The sequence below is a fragment of the Salvelinus namaycush genome, chromosome 24, assembly GCF_016432855.1.
Source record: "Salvelinus namaycush isolate Seneca chromosome 24, SaNama_1.0, whole genome shotgun sequence".
In the NCBI taxonomy this organism is placed as follows: Eukaryota; Metazoa; Chordata; class Actinopteri; order Salmoniformes; family Salmonidae; genus Salvelinus; species Salvelinus namaycush.
The window spans coordinates 19,420,083-19,428,412 of record NC_052330.1 but is presented as its reverse complement, the minus strand read 5'-3'; positions in this window follow the sequence as shown (position 1 = coordinate 19,428,412).

The following is an 8,330-nucleotide window of genomic DNA, read 5'->3' as shown; positions in this document are numbered from 1 at the left end:
ATTCAAACACAAACTGACTCTGGATTGTTTTCTAGAAATGCACCTGAACCTACTTCTACATGTGCCCGATAGAGGGCGGCATTGCGTTGTAGCTGGGCAGGCAGGGACCTGAGGGGCCAATTTACTTCATTATGGGCCCGTTATATCTCATTTGTCTCATTTCACTATGGCTATGGGTATTGCTTTTTAACACAATTTAGGCCTATATAGTATATAAATCTGTGGTTCTAATCCACAAGATTATGTTACAATGAATTAGCAGGTTAAAGACAAATCATGTGTGTATGCAACACAACTTCCTGCACAAACCAGTCTGACTACATCTTTAAGGGCAACGTGCCAGCAGTCCAATGGAATGCACGCCCATTCAAGCACATACCTTGTGTTGACAACATAGCAGCAAGTGACAGATTTCATTCTACCATGACTGCAACAAAGAACAACGGCAACTACTACCTGAGAGACAACAATGAAGCCCAAATCTCTCGTATTGAGGTTATTTGATAATACTGAGTCCTTAGGTGAGAGGCAAGCGGAGAAAGGATCCAGGTATCACCGACAAGTAGACTGTTCGGACCAACATGAGACCCCCGCACCAAATGATACCTCCGGCCCCCAGGTAGAGGATGGGGGGAGAAAGAAAGAGAAGTGCGCCACTGAGATCCATTTTGCCTTTTTACCGGAGAGGTACGAGCCCCTAGTCGAAGAGGATGAAGGAAGGCAAAGAGCAAAAGAAGAAAAGAAAAACAAGAAGATAAAAAAATACAAGAAAGTCAAGAAGGTAGTTTTTGTGAAAAACGTTACTGCTGCATTTATTTTTCTGTGCTATTATATTTATAAAAAATAGGTCTTGTTTTTTCCCCCTTCAATGATTAACTTTAACCAATGTTTTGTTCAATGGTAATTAATCCTTAACTAACCATTATGATGCACATAACCTTTGAAAATCAAATGTATTCTGTTTTGTTATAATTACACTGGTATAACAACCTTCAGTTGTTCATAATCATAACATGTTTCTATTGTCAATAGGAAAAAGACAGTAATATCAATGTTACATTTTCAGATACTTTCAACTATTGAATCCCATTCAGTGTATAATTTCCAACACAGTATGTAATAGTTGCGCATAATATGGGTAAGTTCAAGGCAATATCATAATCAATATCATTATCGTGATACAATTATCACAATATGGCATCAGGCCATCAAACCTGCATCAAATTGCCTGATATTCATCATATGACTGAATGATGTCAAATCAATAATAAGATACACAAACCATAGAGCTCGAAAGATCATTGTGAAATAGGACTACAATATAGAGGCTTTTCATGAAAGAAATCGCTATTACGAACCAATCTATTGTGATTGACTTTTCTCAGATTGTTGTTTTCTAATCAGCACCTCACATTAACACTTTGTTTCTTACTGTTTGATTTCAACACTGATTGTGTTACTGTTAAACCACCTGTATTGTGACACAATATGAACTACAAGTTGAATGATACAATCCGTCACTGTGGATATATTTATTGCATCTTCCTATCTTGCCACAACCCACATGCCTGGCTTCTCTCCAGATTTAGATTGTTTTAAGACCTCTCCCTGTGTTAGTCTGTTCCACTGTGCTAGATACACTGTGTTTGGGGTCAAAGGGGAATATCTAAACCATAACATAAAACATGAAAAGACAGTCATGGTGCAGTTCTTTGACTTAAAAATATTTCCTGTCAAGAAACTCAAGTTTAAGAATATAGCTCTTAAAACCATTTCCATGTAAATAGTGTTTGTGGGTTCACTGTTGTTGTTGTGGCTGTATTAGGTTCTAAATCATATCAAATCAAGCTTTATTTATACAGCACATTTCAGACAGGGAATGCAACGCAATGCGCTTTACAGGGAAAAAAACAAAAAACAATGAAAATAAAAGCTGAAATATTTACTACACAACAAACATAAGTAAAAAAAACAAAAGAATGACACAAACTGAACAACTGAAAAGCACCCTAAGGAAAAGCAAAGCTAAAGAGATGTGTTTTAAGATCTCCTTTAAATATGTCCACAGTTTCAGCCCCCCTCAGGTTCTCTGGCAGGCTATTCCAGAGGCTGGGGGCATAATAACTAAAGGCTGTCTCTCCATGCCTCTTGGTCCTAGGCTTCGGGAGAGTTAAAAGGCCAGTGCAAGAGGACCTGAGGGACCTACTGGGTACATAACTTAAAAGCATGTCAGACATGTATTGGGGTGCACAATCGTGGATTGATTAAAAAATCTATAGAAGAATCTTAAATTAATTCTAAAACTCAGAGACCTTAAAACCGGTGTAATGTGTGCTCTCCATCTGGTCTTGGTCAGTACCAGTGCTGCAGCATTCTGTATGTTTTGCAGTTGACTAATGGCTTTCTTGGTTAGACCAGACAGGAGAGCATTACAGTAGTCAAGCCTGCTTGTAATAAAAGCATGGATGAATCTCACTGTATCAGCCTGAGTGAGAATTGGCTGCACCTTAGCAATGTTCCTCAGGTGGTAAAAAGCTATTTTGGTCTCATTCCTAATCTGTGATTCAAAATGTAGTTAAAAAAAAAAATAACACCTACGTTTTTTACCTGGTGTTTTATCTTTATTGCCTGTGAATTAAAGTGTGCGGCCTCTCCAAGGTGAGCAGGCCAACACTCCCTCTGGGATGTCTATTCTGCACTATCCCATGGGCTGAGGCTCAGACATTCGCTGGTCAATTACAAAGCCAAGACTAAGCCTCATTGAATCACTGAAGAGCTCTGATCCAGCTAGGTCCCTAAAGCTTCAAGGTAGTTTCACCTTTCAACCCTCTGTAATATGTCGCTACAGGATAAGCATTAGAGATTGTCAGCGAATGTTGCGACAAACACTGCCAAAGAGTCATTGAACCCTCATCACTTCACCTGGCTCTGAATGGATTCTCTGTCATTGTGGTGAGGGATTATCAACTTCATTTGGAAGGGTCATGGATATGGGTAGCCTGTTGGCAATTAATAACAATAACAAACCCCAAACAAAGTACAATAATAATAACCAAATGTAGGGCTGACTAAATGCCATCAATCAGTTGGAAGGACCATAACAAACCCCATTCAAAGCACAGAAATAACTAAATGGAGTGTTATTATGGCGCAGTAAGTGACCATAATCCTACATTTGGTTATTCCTGTACTTTGTATGGGATGTGTTATGGTCCTTCCAACTGATTGATGGCAGTTAGTCACATGTCATTTCTTCCTTATCTGTCTTGGCTTTGTTTAGAAAGTTCAGATTTTATCACTCACACACATGCTGTGGTGTGTGTTGTGTATAAGGTTATAATAACTGGGAAAGAGTCTGCCAATCTGCCAATCAGTTATATTGATTGCTGTCAATCTTCCTTATTTATATACAGTATATGGACACTACCTGTTAAAATGTCTGAATAGCCACAAAGATAAAGTAATTTATGATTTTATTGACTGGGCTTTAAATCATGTTGGATGTAGATAGTAAAATGTGAGGAGGCCTGAGTGTAAGACAACTTATTGGAAACAAGTAAACATTAAAAGGGTGATTGCCTTCTATAAATAACAAGATCATCGAATCATGTTAAAAATCAAGGTTGCCGCTACATGCCTCCATGAATTCACTGTAAACATAACCATCTAATATCAATGCTACAGTTGCTACAGGTATGCAGGTGACAGGGGTGTTTGGACGTTTTATTTGCGGCCTTGATAGTGATACATTTTAAGACTACAGGTTGGGAAATGTTTTGGTGTTTTTGAACATCCCCTGATGCAGCCAGTGCAGACACTCTGGGATAGCGCCAGCTGGCCAGCCCTTTCCTGAACACTAAACATGGAATCCTATTGTTCAACACAGGGATCACTGCTTATTTTAGTTAGACAAATAAAAAGGAGGGGTGATTTCCCCCCTGCTGTGCTGGGCGCCCATTGTCTGAGTATGGAGCAGATTGGTTCGGTCTGAGCATGTGTTTAATAACGTAATCCCTTATTCTTGACCTAGTTCTGTCCTCAAGATCTGTTGATAAGTTGTAAAATCATCCTTACACTTACAGCAGCCTACTGTATGTTCCATCTGCAGATAGGATGAGTCATTTAATGATGATTAGGTTTGTATTGCTGATGATGGTTGTTAATTGCTGATCCGTTTATTGACTTTGCTCTCTGTGTGTGTGCTCTGTCTTTCAGAATGTCGGCAAGGCCCTTCGCTACAGCTGGAAGTGTTTGATGCTTGGTCTTCACAGTATGGCAGCAGGCTATTCCACCCCACTCACTGCCGCTGCTGCCCTCGTCCCAGAGTTTCATGCGGGCAGGGACAGGGGCTGAGAGGACCAATCACATTGATCTGTAATCCTTCTTAATGTTCACTGACTCTATCGCTGTGGCCCCAGGGTCTCAAAATTAACCAGCACTGAAAACGCTCAATTGAGAGTTATCTCTACATGATGAAATTATAGAATTTCAATATCCTGTTGTAGAATAATGATAAAAATACTTTCATTCTTATTGTAAGGTTTTGCATGTTTATAAGACGTAATAAACTGTTTCTATTTTTTATAGTTACTTAATAGGAACTTTGTAGGAAGCACATTGATGCATTTGTAATTACATTTATGTGATAGAATGTTGACATGATTAGGAAATATATCTATGTCAGACGTTTTATACTTTTACAATGACTACAACTTTGAAATTTATGGGATATTTTGTATATTTGTAAACTCTAATTACAACATTTCACAGTTACTTACTGCACAATTATAAATTATTTTCTCAAATATACATTGTGCCTTTTTCAACTCAAAGAATTTCTGTACCATGCAACCATCACCTTGTGTAAAGCCTGTTAAAGAGACAGCGAGAGAGAAAAGGAAAATTGTGTGGCACAAACAGAATGTGTGTTTGCTCTATGGCGTCAGATTAAGTGAATCAGGACCGGACAGGAGCTTGTTAACAAAGGGATTTAGATAGAGACAGGAAAGAATTAGCGGGGTTGGGGTGGAAAGGGGAACCAAAACAGGAAAGCAAACTGAATCAAGGCTTGAGGGCCTCTTCCTGCACACTGGGGACAGTCTGTCTTTTGTCCCAGCCAGTCAACAGAAGCAGGGGCATAGCACAACCCCAGTGGATTTACAGCAGAATAATATATTTTCAGAATATCTTCTAAATGTAATATGATAGAAAGAAAAATGTATGTTTATATGATAAAGAAAGCTGACAGCGAGAAGTTAACAGTGAGTACAGTATATCTTCATGTGCAAATAGAGAGATGGATTGTGAATAAAATGTCAGTGATATGCTACCAAAGAATACACACTGCATCTCTCTATTGCCTATATCTGTCTTTGAAAGTCCGTTTCTATGTGAATAAATACAATTTCAACTTATGGCTGAGGCTGCTATGTGCTGTATTATAGCTCTACTGTAGAGTATGTCTGTGTTTTTTTGCATTATATATATTATAAAACTTCTGATGAATACCCATCGGTGGAATACCTGATGGTCTTTCCACAATGTTAGCTGGAGACTGAAACGCAGAAGAACCAGGAGGTACGATGATGCGAAAGAATGGTGCTGTTAAGATTTATCTCCTGAGTACACCAAGTAGTAACACTTACATGTCTTCGTTCTCTTTTGAGAACCTTAATGATCTCGAAATGGAGTCAGACAGTAGTGGTGAGCACTCTGAGGTTGAGCCAGTCCAGGATGAAGTGGGCCTACCTGCAGGGACGACCACCGAGAAGGAGCTGAGTGTAGAGGGAAGCGGTGTGGTGAGGAGGGTTGGCGTGAAGTGCAAAAAGAGGGATACATGCTCTAGTAGCTCAGAGATGGAACATGATGAGAGTTTGGATGTAATACCTGCGGAGAGGACCGCCGAGTTCGGGCCTCATCCCGAGGATGAAAAGGATGTTTCTGGTCCAGTGGGAGTGAGGTTTGTGGAGAGAATGGATCCTTGCATTTTGGCTGATCCATATGGGATGACAGGTTGGGGACCGTTCAGTTGGTGAGAGTAACTCGGAGTGGATAAGGGATGATTTATTGTGTTTCTTCAGTCCAGAGGGAGAGGCAGCTCTGCATAACGCGATTAGGGACAAGAAATGTGACTTGCTTTGCTCTCTGGAGCAGGGCATCATTGAAAGGAGTGATAACGGGGGTGACATTAAGTGTTGAGGATCAGTTGAAATTGAAGATTCCCAATGTCTGTGATGCACACCGTTTGGTGCAGATCCGGTGGAGAGCGTGGGGAAACGGAGAAGACATTGTCTGTCCTGCTGAGTTTTGATGTAGAGCTTTTGCACGACAAGGTCAAGTTAGGAAGTGTAAGTTATCTCATGAGAGCTTTTGTTTCCGAAAATACTACAGTGTTTTAGGTGTCAAGTATATGGGCATGTTGCAGCAGTGTGTAGGAGGGAGATTCCTAGATGTGAGAAGTGTGCATGAGGGCATGAGATGAAGGAATATGTAGTATCAGTGGAGAAAGTTGTGTGTGTTAGCTGTGGGGGTGCCCGTGGGGTTGGACATTGGCGGTTTCCAATTAGAAAAAGGCAGGTTGAGTTTGCCAGAGTTAGAGTAGTACAGAAAGTGTTGTATGCCAAAGCCGTGAAGAGAGTGGTAGAGGAAGATGGGTACAGGGTGAGGGATACTGAGAGGATTCCTGTGAGTAGGCAGAGACCAATAGAGAGTGATGGGAAGAAATGTGCTTCAGTAAGTTGGGCTGTTTAGCATTCATAGCCATGGTTGTCAATTGTACTAGAGAAATGGATTGGAAGTCACAGAAAATAGAGGTTGTGGTATCTGCGACAGAGAAGTACTGCATAACATTTCCAGGAGGTGTTGAGTGGTAGTGTTCTGTCCTCTCAGACTGTTGGTCTGGAGTACGATTAAATAGTGGATTTTTTTTTTTAGAGAGGGGTAATAGTTAGTAGGGCAATATTCCTTTTTCCGAATTCGTATTACCATATCAAGAATTTAATTTAGGTAGGCTGTGAATGGCTGCACACACCAGTAAAGTGGGTGGTGGTGTATGTACCTACAGTGGCAAGAAAAGTATGCAAGCCCTTTGGAATGACCTGAATTTCTGCATAAATTGGTCATCAAATTTGATCTTATCTTCATTTAAGTCACAAAAATAGACAAACACAGTCTGCTTAAACTAATAACACACAAACAATTATACATGTTCATGTCTTTATTGAACACACTGTGTAAACATTCACAGTGCAGGGTGCAAAAAGTATGTCAACCCTTGGATTTAATAACTGGTTGACTATCCTTTGGCAGCAATGAACTCAACCAAACGTTTTCTGTAGTTGCAGATTAGACTTGCACAATTGTCAGGAGGAATGGACCATTCCTCTTTACAAAACTGTTTCAGTTCAGTAATATTCTTGGGATGTCTGGTGCGAACCGCTCTCTTGAGGTCATGCCACAGCATCTCAATCGTGCAGCAATGTTTTTCTTGGACAGCAGTGGCTTCCTCCGTGGTGTCCTCCCATGAACACCGTTCTTGTTTAGTGTTTTACGTGTCATAGACTCGTCAACAGAGATGTTAGCATGTTCCATAGATTTATGTAAGTCTTTAGCTGACACTCTAGGATTCTTCTTTACCTCATTGAGCATTCTGCGCTGTGCTCCTGCAGTCATCTTTGCAGGACGGCCACTCCTAGGAAGAGTAGCAGCCGTGCTGAGCTTTCTCCAAAAGTAATGTGTCGGAGTGGAAAGTTGTAATCATGTTTGATGCGACCACGGGGTCTCATCTGCACCATATTCGATTAACCAGTGCCGTTAAGAAAGAGATAGCTGAAGTCACAATAGCCTGCTTCATTGGTAATGGTAGACTGCTCATATTCTGTGCTGACCATTTTCAGCAAGGGAAGATTCTGAAAATGAAAACTCTTAATGGGAAGAAAATCACAAGTCATGTCCCTGGAGCTTTGGCTAAGCTGAGGGGTCATTTCTGGGGTTCCGTAATCTATGTCCATTGATAATATAAAATAAAATGTAGAGGGGGGCATAGTGGTTGAAGCCAAAAGGCTCACTAAGAAAGAGGGGCAGAAAAGTGAAAGCCTTTCAGTACTATGCATGTTTGAGAAGGTTTTACCTAAGAAAGTACAGATGGGCTTCCTGACTTTCACTGTCAGAGAGTTTGTCCCACCTCCATTAAGGTGTTTTAAATGCCAAAGAATGGGACATGTAATGGCTCTGTGCAAAGGAAAGAAAAGATGTGCCAAGTGAAGAGGGAAACATGATTATGGTGAATGTGGAAACAATGTCAAGGTCAACTGTTGTAATTGTGTGGGGGG